The 13,534-nt window shown below is 44.0% G+C and overlaps 6 non-coding genes across 6 annotated transcripts; all 6 read left to right on the top strand.

Moving 5' to 3' along the window:
* Positions 1 to 9,286: 9,286 nt before the first annotated feature.
* On the top strand, positions 9,287 to 9,358 carry TRNAW-CCA (transfer RNA tryptophan (anticodon CCA)). The gene has a single exon. It is a non-coding gene; the product is annotated as a tRNA-Trp (tRNA).
* Positions 9,359 to 10,068: 710 nt separating this feature from the next.
* TRNAW-CCA (transfer RNA tryptophan (anticodon CCA)) lies at positions 10,069 to 10,140 on the top strand. The gene has a single exon. It is a non-coding gene; the product is annotated as a tRNA-Trp (tRNA).
* A 711-nt stretch (positions 10,141 to 10,851) lies between these two features.
* Positions 10,852 to 10,923, top strand: TRNAW-CCA (transfer RNA tryptophan (anticodon CCA)). The gene has a single exon. It is a non-coding gene; the product is annotated as a tRNA-Trp (tRNA).
* Positions 10,924 to 11,640: 717 nt separating this feature from the next.
* Positions 11,641 to 11,712, top strand: TRNAW-CCA (transfer RNA tryptophan (anticodon CCA)). Its single transcript has one exon. It is a non-coding gene; the product is annotated as a tRNA-Trp (tRNA).
* A 710-nt stretch (positions 11,713 to 12,422) lies between these two features.
* On the top strand, positions 12,423 to 12,494 carry TRNAW-CCA (transfer RNA tryptophan (anticodon CCA)). Its single transcript has one exon. It is a non-coding gene; the product is annotated as a tRNA-Trp (tRNA).
* A 711-nt stretch (positions 12,495 to 13,205) lies between these two features.
* On the top strand, positions 13,206 to 13,277 carry TRNAW-CCA (transfer RNA tryptophan (anticodon CCA)). The gene has a single exon. It is a non-coding gene; the product is annotated as a tRNA-Trp (tRNA).
* The last annotated feature ends 257 nt before the right edge of the window (positions 13,278 to 13,534 follow it).

Genomic DNA, 13,534 nt, shown 5'->3' with positions numbered 1-13,534 from the left:
CCTATCCATGACAAAGCGTTGAGATTCACTCTGTGCAGCACTGGTGTTTAGTGGAAAAGTAGATCTAAGATTGCGTACCACATTCTGCAGATACTCCTGTATACGTGCGTCTATTTCTATGGCAGGAATTAGTTCGGCAAATTTTGTCTTGTACCGGGGATCTAACAGTGTGGCAACCCAGTATTCTGGATTACTTTGAATTCGTACAATCCGAGGGTCATGTTGTAGGTAGTGCAGCAAGAATCCGCTCATGTGTCTTGTGCATCCAGGAGGACCAAGTCCTTGGTGTGTTGGTGGCAGAGAGGTGAGAATCGTGCATACTTCCTCTGTCCTCTACCCACAACCTCGCACAACCGAAATGTGAGCAAGCTCTCACTCATTTGCTGAGTCTTCCATGCCGATCGCCAGTTCGTCCTCCATTTCTTCATGGGCTCCTGCACTTTCATCAACACTTTTTGCTGATACTATGCGCCCTTGTTAATCCCTCTCCCTCACCATGACTGCCGCATAGGTGCCGCTGACCATCTGGACCTCGTAGATCTTGTTATCCCTTCCGCATATGACTCCTCCTGTACTTCCTCCCCTTCCTCTTGTCCCAACACCTGACTCTGAATAATAATTACAGTGTGCTCCATCATGTAGATGACCAGAATTGTCACCCTGAGAATGACATTGCCAGTGCTAAACATCTTCGTCGACATTTCAAAACTGTGTAGCAGGGTGCATAGGTCCTTGATCTGACACCACTCCAGCAGCGTGATCTGCACCACCTCTGGATCAAGTTATCCCAGGCTATATGTCTTACCGTATTTCAGCAGGGCTCTGCGGTGCTGCCACACACGCTGCAACATGTGCAGATTCCAATTCCTGCGTGTCGGAACATCGCATTTCCGGCGTTTAACTGCCAGACCCTAAGAATTCCGGAGTGATGAAAGTTGTTGAGCTGCTGTGTGCGCACGATGGAAGTGAGCACATAGTGAGCGTGCCCGCTGCACAACTCCATGTAGGCCGTGATGGTGTTTTAAAAATTGCTGGAGAATTCGGTTCAACACGTGAGCCATACAAGGCACGTGTGTCACATTGCCCTGACGATGGCCCACAGCCAGGTTTGCATCATTGCCGCACACGGCTGTTAAGTCACCAACCTAGTCCGCTCCGTCAATTTGTACTCCGGTTGCCAGGTGACAACGTGTTCCTTTCATGAATAGTGCTGATGATGGGAGAGTAGTCGATGCCAGCGGCGCAGGTGGACGCAGGTTATGCTCACCCACTGGGCTGCATTACCTTGACAGATGCAGAATCTCTGGCTGAATGTAGCTGGTGGGTATCTCACAGATGAAATACCATCATTCAGCTACAACCAATGGGAAGACACCACACCCTTTTTTATGCCCATCCTGTCTGCAGACCACTGCCAGACATAGCTATGAACCTCTGGTTAATTTTACCCCCAGTTCAGTTTTATGATTTTGTGTGCTTGTTACCTGACTACTTTTCCTGCTTGCTGTTTATGTACCTTGTTGGCCGATACGCATTTCACCTCTGCTTGTTTTCTTATTAAGTCCTGGCCGTCCCATTCTGTTCCTGTTCCTCAATTAATGTTTTGACCCTGCCTGACTACTATTCTCTGGAATAGCGGTGTGACTCACATTTCCCATACATTTCAAAGTAAAACTTTGACTGCCTGATGGCATTGAGCTCTGCTGCCAGCATAGTAAGGAGGTGTGTGGTAGTCCTTGTGCGCAGTTGCAAGGAAGGGTGGCCTGACCACACAGGGTTTGCGCCAAGGTAGAGGACCCACACGAGGTTGAAGAGGCAGAAGCAGTGTATTAACTTCTACATACAGAACAAGGATTGAAACAACTCGTGGGGACGGCAAGACTTGTACAGCAGACCCTTCTCCATCTCTCACCATAGTTTGCCAGTGCCCAGTCAGTGACATGTAATGACCCTGTCTATGCTTACTGGTCCAAGTATCTGTGTTGAAATGCACCCTGTCGCACACAGATTTTCTCAAGGAAGTGGTGATGATGTTGTGTGCGACATGCTGGTGTAGCGCGGGCATGCTTTTCTTGGAGAAGCAGTGGTGATTGGGCATCTGGTACTGGGGCACAGCGACAGACATAAGGTCTGTAAAATCCTGTGTGTCCACTACGCGTAAAGGCAGCATTTCGGTAGCCAACAGCTTACAGAGGGATAGAGTCAACCACTTAGCTTTGTCATGGGTCGCAGTAAGTGGCCTTTTATTTGACCACATCTGAGGGACAGAGATCTGGCTGCTGTCTGTAGACGGTGTTGAGTAGGGTGTCCCTGGAAAAATGCAGGTTTGTGAGAAAAGTGCAGGCGGAGACATGATGTTGCCTTCATCTTGCCTTCAGATCTGTTCATCTTGTATCATTTTTAAAAAACACAGCAAGCAAGGGTTACTCCAAGCGGAGTCTACCTTTTTTCCCAAAATTGGGCACACAGACACCCCATCAGTGGCAGCACTTGTGCCCTAGTTGCAAACAGGATGTTTTGATTTGCATCAAGCACATTCCAAATCCACAAGCATTTACTCTCCCCAGGATGACACAGGGGTAGTAAATTCCTTCTGGATCCATGACTTGTTCATTTTGATGAACGTCAGTCTGTCCACATTGTCACTGGACAGACGCGTGCGCTTATCTGTCAGCACACACCCAGCAGCACTGAAGACACGTTCAGAGACAACGCTGGCAGCTGGACACGACACAATCTCCAAGGCGTAACTGGAGAGCTCTGTCAATTTTCCTAGATTTGAAGCCCAAAAGGAGCAAGGCTCCATTTGCAAAGTCATTGCATCGATGTTCATTTGGAGATACTCCTGTATCATCCTCTCCATCCGTTGACTATGTGTCAGACTTGTTGTCTCTGGTGGCCTTGCAAAGGAGGGTCTAAAAAAATTATGAAAAGATTCCATAAAATTGCTGTTACCAGCACCAGATACGGTCCTACTGGTACGGGTAGACTGTTGAAGATGACGAGGCCGTCCCATGTTTGTCAAGTTACAACTGGGAGAATCACTCCCTTCACCTGCACGGTTGTTTGGTGGAAAAGCCGAGCTAAGATCGAGTAACAGCTTATGCTGATACTCCTGCATACGTGCGTCCCTTTCTATGGGTGGAATTATGTCACAAAATTTGGACTTGTCCCGGGGATCTAATAGTGTGGCAAGCCAGTAGTCATCATCACTTCTAATTTTGACAATACGAGGGTCATGTTGGAGGTAGTGCAACAAGAAGGCACTCATGTGTCTTGCGCAGCCATGCGGACCAAGTCCACGCTGTGTTTGTGGCATAGAGGTGCTAACCGTTCTTTCTTCCTCTGTCATCTCCCCCCAACCTCTTTCAACTGAAATTTGACCAAGGTCCCCCTCATCTGCTGAGTCTTCCATGTCCATGGACAGTTCGTCCTCCATATCTTCATGTCCTCCTGCACCTTACTCAACATGTCGCCTGCTACCATGCGCCCTTGTTGATCCCTGTCCCCCATGGTCCCATGCCTGCCGCGTTGGTGATGATGAACGTCTGGACCTTGGTGATGTTGTTGTGTCTTGCGCATATGAATCCTCCTGTAGTTCCTCCCCTTCCTGTTGTCCCACCCCCTGACTCCGAATAGTGTTTAGCGTGTGCTCCAGCATGTAAATGACTGTAATCGTCATGCTGATAATGGCATTGTCAGCGCTAAACATATTCGTCGCCATGTCGAAACTGTGCAGAAGGGTGCATAGGTCCTTGATCTGAGATCACTCCATCAGGGTGATCTGCCCCACTTCTGCATCTCGTTGGCCCAGGCTATACATCATGACGTATTGCACCAGGGCTCGCCGGTGCTGCCACAGTCGCTGTAACATGTGGAGAGTTGAATTCCAGCGTGTCGCCACATCGCATTTCAGGCGATGAACCGGCAGGCCGAAAGACTTCTGGAGCGATGCAAGACGCTCTGCTGCGGCGCTTGAACGGCGGAAGTGAGCTGACAGTTTTCGTGCCCTGTTCAGAAGGCCATCTAGGCCGGGATAGTGTGTTAAAAATTGCTGGACGACAAGGTTCAACACGTGAGCCATACAAGGTACGTGTGTCACCTTGCCCAGGCGAAGGGCCGCACCCAGGTTTGCAGCATTGTCGCACACGGCCTTACCAGGCTGCAGGTTGAGTGGAGACAACCATTTATTAAACTCGGACCGCAGAGCTGACCACAACTCCTCAGCTGTGTGACTCTTATTCCCAAGACATGTCAAGCTAAAGACCGCCTGATGCCGTTGCGCTCTGCTGCCAGCATAGTAATGAGGGGTGCGTGATACCTTCTGCGCAGTGAGAACGCTGGTGGCCTGACCAGGCAGGCTTGGGGCGGAGGTGGAGGACACAGATGAGGTGGAGGATGCAGAAGCTGTGGCGGAACTTGGACAGACATAGAATTGACACACAAGTCGTGGGGACGGCAAGACTTGTGCAGCAGACCCTTCACCATCTATCACCATAGTTACCCAGTGCCCAGTCAGCGACATGTAACGTCCCTGTCCATACTTACTGGTCCAAGTATCGGTGGTGAAATGCACCCGTTCACACACAGAGTTTCTCAAGGAAGCGGTGATGTTGTGTGCGACATGCTGGTGTAGCGCGGGCACACCTTTCTTAGAGAAGTAGTGGCGACTAGGCATCTGGTACTGGGGCACAGCGACAGATATAAGGTCTCTAAAATCCTGTGTGTCCACTAGGCGGAAAGGCAGCATTTCTGTAGCCAACAGCTTACAGAGGGATAGAGTCAACCTCTTCGCTTTGTCATGGGTCGCAGGAAGTGGCCTTTTATTTGACCACATCTGAGGGACAGAGATCTGGCTGCTGTGTGTAGACGGTGTTGAGTAGGGTGTCCCTGGAAAAATGCAGCTTTTTGAGGAAAGTGCAGGCGGAGACATGATGTTGCCTTCATCCAAAGTTGGTGCTATCGATGTCTGAGAGAGCTGTACACACTCACTTGTTTCCCCTTCCAAACCAACTGACGACCTACCAAGCAAACTGCCTGTTGCGGTTACAGTGGTGGAAGTTGTGGGTGGAAAAACAGGTGTGACAGCTGTCCCCACAGTCCTAGAAGATGACGAGCGCGCGGATGCCCTGGAAGGGGCAGGCGGTGGATGGTTGGCTCCACTAGGCCGCATTGCAGCACGGTGAGCTTCCCACCAGGCCATATGATATTTATTCATGTGACGATTCATGGAAGAAGTTGTCAAACTGCTGAGGTTTTGACCTCTACTAAGATAACCATGCCAAATGTTACAGATCACATAATTTGGCCGATCTTTTTTATGTCAAAAAAGGACCAGGCTAGGCAAGGCTTAGAGGCCATGCGACCTGTTGATCCACCCCGAATAATGCTCAGAGGCAGAGTGGTGGCTGAGGATGCAGTTGTAGACGTGCTACCAGTGCTCCGACTGTGTCCAGGAAGGCGCCAGGTTACTTCGACGTCGGTTGCATCCTCCTCCACCGCCTCTATTGACCTCCTCGAGTGTCTGACTGTGGGTTGACAGTAGGTGGGATCTAGAACTTCATCATCAATTGTTGTGTTTGCACTCCCCTCCCCCTCAGACCGAGTTTCTTCTTGCCCTGACCGAATATTTAAGTTGTCATCCCAATCGGGTATCTGCGTCTCATCTTCATCAGTATGTTCCTCATTGCCTATAACCACAGTTGTTGGAAAGGCAGCATTTTGGTAGCCAACACTTTGCATATGATGAAAGTCAACCTCCAAGCCATGTCATGCCCTTCTAAAAGCATGTAAAACACAGCGAGGGGACTCCAACCACAGTCTCCCTCGTTGCCACTAACTGGGCCACACACACCCCACTTGACTGGCATCGGTTGAGCCCCCTTTTGAAAAAGAAAAAGATGCTTTGCATGAAGCACTCTCAAAAATACGCGTGCCTTTCCCGTCCCCTGGCTGACCCAGGGGAAGAAAAGTCCTCTGAGAGCCATGACTTGTTCATCTTGGTTCTTTTAGAAACACAGCGAGGGGACTCCAACCACAGTCTCCCTCGTTGCCACTAACTGGGCCACACACACCCCACTTGACTGGCATCGGTTGAGCCCCCTTTTGAAAAAGAAAAAGATGCTTTGCATGAAGCACTCTCAAAAATACGCGTGCCTTTCCCGTCCCCTGGCTGACCCAGGGGAAGAAAAGTCCTCTGAGAGCCATGACTTGTTCATCTTGGTTCTTTTAGAAACACAGCGAGGGGACTCCAACCACAGTCTCCCTCGTTGCCACTAACTGGGCCACACACACCCCACTTGACTGGCATCGGTTGAGCCCCCTTTTGAAAAAGAAAAAGATGCTTTGCATGAAGCACTCTCAAAAATACACGTGCCTTTCCCGTCCCCTGGCTGACCCAGGGGAAGAAAAGTCCTCTGAGAGCCATGACTTGTTCATCTTGGTTCTTTTAGAAACACAGCGAGGGGACTCCAACCACAGTCTCCCTCGTTGCCACTAACTGGGCCACACACACCCCACTTGACTGGCATCGGTTGAGCCCCCTTTTGAAAAAGAAAAAGATGCTTTGCATGAAGCACTCTCAAAAATACGCGTGCCTTTCCCGTCCCCTGGCTGACCCAGGGGAAGAAAAGTCCTCTGAGAGCCATGACTTGTTCATCTTGGTTCTTTTAGAAACACAGCGAGGGGACTCCAACCACAGTCTCCCTCGTTGCCACTAACTGGGCCACACACACCCCACTTGACTGGCATCGGTTGAGCCCCCTTTTGAAAAAGAAAAAGATGCTTTGCATGAAGCACTCTCAAAAATACGCGTGCCTTTCCCGTCCCCTGGCTGACCCAGGGGAAGAAAAGTCCTCTGAGAGCCATGACTTGTTCATCTTGGTTCTTTTAGAAACACAGCGAGGGGACTCCAACCACAGTCTCCCTCGTTGCCACTAACTGGGCCACACACACCCCACTTGACTGGCATCGGTTGAGCCCCCTTTTGAAAAAGAAAAAGATGCTTTGCATGAAGCACTCTCAAAAATACGCGTGCCTTTCCCGTCCCCTGGCTGACCCAGGGGAAGAAAAGTCCTCTGAGAGCCATGACTTGTTCATCTTGGTTCTTTTAGAAACACAGCGAGGGGACTCCAACCACAGTCTCCCTTGTTGCCACTAACTGGGCCACACACACCCCACTTGACTGGCATCGGTTGAGCCCCCTTTTGAAAAAGAAAAAGATGCTTTGCATGAAGCACTCTCAAAAATACGCGTGCCTTTCCCGTCCCCTGGCTGACCCAGGGGAAGAAAAGTCCTCTGAGAGCCATGACTTGTTCATCTTGGTTCTTTTAGAAACACAGCGAGGGGACTCCAACCACAGTCTCCCTCGTTGCCACTAACTGGGCCACACACACCCCACTTGACTGGCATCGGTTGAGCCCCCTTTTGAAAAAGAAAAAGATGCTTTGCATGAAGCACTCTCAAAAATACGCGTGCCTTTCCCGTCCCCTGGCTGACCCAGGGGAAGAAAAGTCCTCTGAGAGCCATGACTTGTTCATCTTGGTTCTTTTAGAAACACAGCGAGGGGACTCCAACCACAGTCTCCCTCGTTGCCACTAACTGGGCCACACACACCCCACTTGACTGGCATCGGTTGAGCCCCCTTTTGAAAAAGAAAAAGATGCTTTGCATGAAGCACTCTCAAAAATACGCGTGCCTTTCCCGTCCCCTGGCTGACCCAGGGGAAGAAAAGTCCTCTGAGAGCCATGACTTGTTCATCTTGGTTCTTTTAGAAACACAGCGAGGGGACTCCAACCACAGTCTCCCTCGTTGCCACTAACTGGGCCACACACACCCCACTTGACTGGCATCGGTTGAGCCCCCTTTTGAAAAAGAAAAAGATGCTTTGCATGAAGCACTCTCAAAAATACGCGTGCCTTTCCCGTCCCCTGGCTGACCCAGGGGAAGAAAAGTCCTCTGAGAGCCATGACTTGTTCATCTTGGTTCTTTTAGAAACACAGCGAGGGGACTCCAACCACAGTCTCCCTCGTTGCCACTAACTGGGCCACACACACCCCACTTGACTGGCATCGGTTGAGCCCCCTTTTGAAAAAGAAAAAGATGCTTTGCATGAAGCACTCTCAAAAATACGCGTGCCTTTCCCGTCCCCTGGCTGACCCAGGGGAAGAAAAGTCCTCTGAGAGCCATGTCCACATTGTCAGTGGACAGACACGTGTGCTTATCTGCCAGCAGACCCACAGCAGCACTGAAGACAGGTTCCGAGAGAACGCTGGCTGCAGGACACGACAAGATCCCCAAGACGTACGTGGCGAGCTCAGGCAATTTATCAACATTGGAAGCCTAAAATGAGCAGGGCTCAAGTTGCACAATAATGGAATCGATGTTTCCTTGCATATACTCATATATCTGTGTGTCCTACTCTTTTTCCTTGTCCAGCTCTTTTGTTTTCGCATGAGTATATGTCCTTGTCACTTTCCCATGTGTTGTGAGTTGTTTTTGACCTTTTGGACACCTTTGAGGGTGTTTTCTAGGTGTTTTTCTGTGTTTGTGATTGCCTGCCATTGTTTCCTATGCAGTTCGAGTTCGGTTCGTCGAACGTTCGACGAACCGAACTCGAACGGGAGGTCCGTTCGGCGAACCAACCTCGAGCCGAACCGCGACCGGCTCGCTCATCTCTATTAAACACAGTGTCTGAAAGAGTCATCTTTTAAAACTTTACAAGAAAGAAATCTTCTGAACAATACTGTGATGACGAGAATTTTTTGGGAATCCAGATCTGACCATTATAACTTAAAATCACCTCTACATCACCAACAATTTGGTCTTTGTATATATGAAGAAACATGGTCCTCAACTAGATTCTGGATGTTAAATGTAAACCTTTCTTCCTAATAACGATATGTTAACTCATTCTTGTTTTTGTAGTTTTAGGGTATGGCTATAAGAATAAAAAAGTCTATACAAATGATATATAAAAATTTTCCAATCTTTATGAAACAACATTTTTCTAAATGAAATGTTCCTGGCAAAAATAAACTGAGATATGTTTCTAACTTTATCTTTTGATGTAACATTCGTGTGCCTGACTCATGGAATCACAAAGATGATAATTTCTAGATTCCAATCTTAAACTGGAAATCCCTGAATATTAAGATTAAGATGCTCAATCATCCTTGTTTATGTCGTTTTATGATGGTGCGTAAAAGTAGTTACTTTCTGGAACATCTAATGGTAAAGAATCAAATAATATTCAGATTTTATCTTGTCAAACACTTATCTTTCAGCTGACCTCGTGGCGCAACGGTAGCGCGTCTGACTCCACATCAGAAGGTTGCGTGTTCAAATCATGTCGGGGTCAATAGTCTGTTCCTGTTTTTGAAAAATTAGGAAACACAACCATTTTCTACATTCTTGTCATCAACGGAACCACTTAAACCTCCTGAAAAAAGTTGAAGCCATCTTTCCACACAGTGTCTGAAAGAGTCATCTTTTAAAATTTTACAAGAAAGAAATCCTCTGAACAATACTGTGATGACGAGAATTTTTGGGAATCCAGATCTGACCATTATAACTTAAAATCACCTCGACATCACCAACAATTTGGTCTTTGTATATATGAAGAAACATGGTCCTCAACTAGATTCTGGATCTTAAATGTAAACCTTTCTTCCTAATAGCAATATGTTAACTCATTCTTGTTTTTGTAGTTTTGGGGTATGGCTAAAAGAATAAAAAAGTCTATACAAATGATATATAAAAATTTTCCAATCTTTATGAAACAACATTTTTCTAAATGAAATGTTCCTGGCAAAAATAAACTGAGATATGTTTCTAACTTTATCTTTTGATGTAACATTCGTGTGCCTGACTCATGGAATCACAAAGATGATAATTTCTAGATTCCGATCTTAAACTGGAAATCCCTGAATATTAAGATTAAGATGCTCAATCATCCTTGTTTATGTCGTTTTATGATGGTGCGTAAAAGTAGTTACTTTCTGGAACATCTAATGGTAAAGAATCAAATAGTATTCAGATTTTATCTTGTCAAACACTTATCTTTCAGCTGACCTCGTGGCGCAACGGTAGCGCGTCTGACTCCAGATCAGAAGGTTGCGTGTTCAAATCACGTCGGGGTCAATAGTCTGTTACTGTTTTTGAAAAATTAGGAAATACAACCATTTTCTACATTCATGTCATGAACGGAACCACTTAGACCTCCTGAAAACAGTTGAAGCCATATTTAAACACAGTGTCTGAAAGAGTCATCTTTTAAAACTTTACAAGAAAGATATCTTCTGAACAATACTGTGATGACGAGAATTTTTGGGAATCCAGATCTGACCATTATAACTTAAAATCACCTCAACATCACCAACAATTTGGTCTTTGTATATATGAAGAAACATGGTCCTCAACTAGATTCTGGATGTTAAATGTAAACCTTTCTTCCTAATAGCAATATGTTAACTCATTCTTGTTTTTGTAGTTTTGGGGTATGGCTAAAAGAATAAAAAAGTCTATACAAATGATATATAAAAATTTTCCAATCTTTATGAAACAAGCATTTTTCCAAATGAAATGTTCCTGGCAAAAATAAACTGAGATATGTTTCTAACTTTATCTTTTGATGTAACATTCGTGTGCCTGACTCATGGAATCACAAAGATGATAATTTCTAGATTCCGATCTTAAACTGGAAATCCCTAAATATTAAGATTAAGATGCTCAATCATCCTTGTTTATGTCGTTTTATGATGGTGCGTAAAAGTAGTTACTTTCTGGAACATCTAATGGTAAAGAATCAAATAGTATTCAGATTTTATCTTGTCAAACACTTACCTTTCAGCTGACCTCGTGGCACAACGGTAGCGCGTCTGACTCCAGATCAGAAGGTTGCATGTTCAAATCACGTTGGGGTCAATAGTCTGTTCCTGTTTTTGAAAAATTAGGAAATACAACCATTTTATACATTCATATCATGAACGGAACCACTTAGACCTCCTGAAAACAGTTGAAGCCATATTTAAACACAGTGTCTGAAAAAGTCATCTTTTAAAACTTTACAAGAAAGAAATCTTCTGAACAATACTGTGATGACGAGAATTTTTGGGAATCCAGATCTGACCATTATAACTTAAAATCACCTCAACATCACCAACAATTTGGTCTGACTCTTTGTATATATGAAGAAACATGGTCCTCAACTAGATTCTGGATGTTAAATGTAAACCTTTCTTCCTAATAGCAATATGTTAACTCATTCTTGTTTTTCTAGTTTTGGGGTATGGCTAAAAGAATAAAAAAGTCTATACAAATGATATATAAAAATTTTCCAATCTTTATGAAACAAGCATTTTTCTAAATGAAATGTTCCTGGCAAAAATAAACTGAGATATGTTTCTAACTTTATCTTTTGATGTAACATTCGTGTGCCTGACTCATGGAATCACAAAGATGATAATTTCTAGATTCCGATCTTAAACTGGAAATCCCTGAATATTAAGATTAAGATGCTCAATCATCCTTGTTTATGTCGTTTTATGATGGTGCGTAAAAGTAGTTACTTTCTGGAACATCTAATGGTAAAGAATCAAATAATATTCAGATTTTATCTTGTCAAACACTTATCTTTCAGCTGACCTCGTGGCGCAACGGTAGCGCGTCTGACTCCAGATCAGAAGGTTGCGTGTTCAAATCACGTCGGGGTCAATAGTCTGTTCCTATTTTTGAAAAATTAGGAAATACAACCAATTTCTACTTTCTTGTCATCAACGGAACCACTTAAACCACTTGAAAAAAGTTGAAGCCATATTTCCACACAGTGTCTGAAAGAGTCATCTTTTAAAATTTTACAAGAAAGAAATCTTCTGAACAATACTGTGATGACGAGAATTTTTGGCAATCCAGATCTGACCATTATAACTTAAAATCACTTCGACATCACCAACAATTTGGTCTTTGTATATATGAAGAAACATGGTCCTCAACTAGATTCTGGATGTTAAATGTAAACCTTTCTTCCTAATAACGATATGTTAACTCATTCTTGTTTTTGTAGTTTTAGGGTATGGCTAAAAGAATAAAAAAGTCTATACAAATGATATATAAAAATTTTCCAATCTTTATAAAACAACATTTTTTTAAATGAAATGTTCCTGGCAAAAATAAACTGAGATATGTTTCTAACTTTATCTTTTGATGTAACATTCGTGTGCCTGACTCATGGAATCACAAAGATGATAATTTCTTGATTCCAATCTTAAACTGGAAATCCCTGAATATTAAGATTAAGATGCTCAATCATCCTTGTTTATGTTGTTTTATGATGGTGCGTAAAAGTAGTTATTTTCTGGAACATCTAATGGTAAAGAATCAAATAATATTCAGATTTTATCTTGTCAAACACTTATCTTTCAGCTGACCTCGTGGCGCAATGGTAGGGCGTCTGACTCCAGATCAGAAGGTTGCGTGTTCAAATCACGTCGGGGTCAATAGTCTGTTCCTGTTTTTGAAAAATTAGGAAATACAACCATTTTCTACATTCATGTCATGAACGGAACCACTTAGACCTCCTGAAAACAGTTGAAGCCATATTTAAACACAGTGTCTGAAAGAGTCATCTTTTAAAACTTTACAAGAAAGAAATCTTCTGAACAATACTGTGATGACGAGAATTTTTGGGAATCCAGATCTGACCATTATAACTTAAAATCACCTCAACATCACCAACAATTTCGTCTAGGTATATATGAAGAAACATGGTCCTCAAATAGATTCTGGATGTTAAATGTAAACCTTTCTTCCTAATAGCAATATGTTAACTCATTCTTGTTTTTGTAGTTTTGGGGTATGGCTAAAAGAATAAAAAAGTCTATACAAATGATATATAAAAATTTTCCAATCTTTATGAAACAAGCATTTTTCTAAATGAAATGTTCCTGGCAAAAATAAACTGAGATATGTTTCTAACTTTATCTTTTGATGTAACATTCGTGTGCCTGACTCATGGAATCACAAAGATGATGATTTCTAGATTCCGATCTTAAATTGGAAATCCCTAAATATTATGATTAAGATGCTCAATCATCCTTGTTTATGTCATTTTATGATGGTGCGTAAAAGTAGTTACTTTCTGGAACATCTAATGGTAAAGAATCAAATAATATTCAGATTTTATCTTGTCAAACACTTATCTTTCAGCTGACCTCGTGGTGCAACGGTAGCGCGTCTGACTCCAGATCAGAAGGTTGCGTGTTCAAATCACGTCGGGGTCAATAGTCTGTTCCTGTTTTTGAAAAATTAGTAAATACAACCATTTTCTACATTCATGTCATGAACGGAACCACTTAGACCTCCTGAAAACAGTTGAAGCCATATTTAAACACAGTGTCTGAAAGAGTCATCTTTTAAAACTTTACAAGAAAGAAATCTTCTGAACAATACTGTGATGACGAGAATTTTTGGGAATTCAGATCTGACCATTATAACTTAAAATCACCTCAACATCACCAACAATTTGGTCTTTGTATAT

Source organism: Anomaloglossus baeobatrachus, chromosome 4 (assembly GCF_048569485.1).
Source record: "Anomaloglossus baeobatrachus isolate aAnoBae1 chromosome 4, aAnoBae1.hap1, whole genome shotgun sequence".
NCBI classification, from domain to species: domain Eukaryota; kingdom Metazoa; phylum Chordata; class Amphibia; order Anura; family Aromobatidae; genus Anomaloglossus; species Anomaloglossus baeobatrachus.
This window is presented reverse-complemented; position numbering and strand designations above follow the sequence as displayed.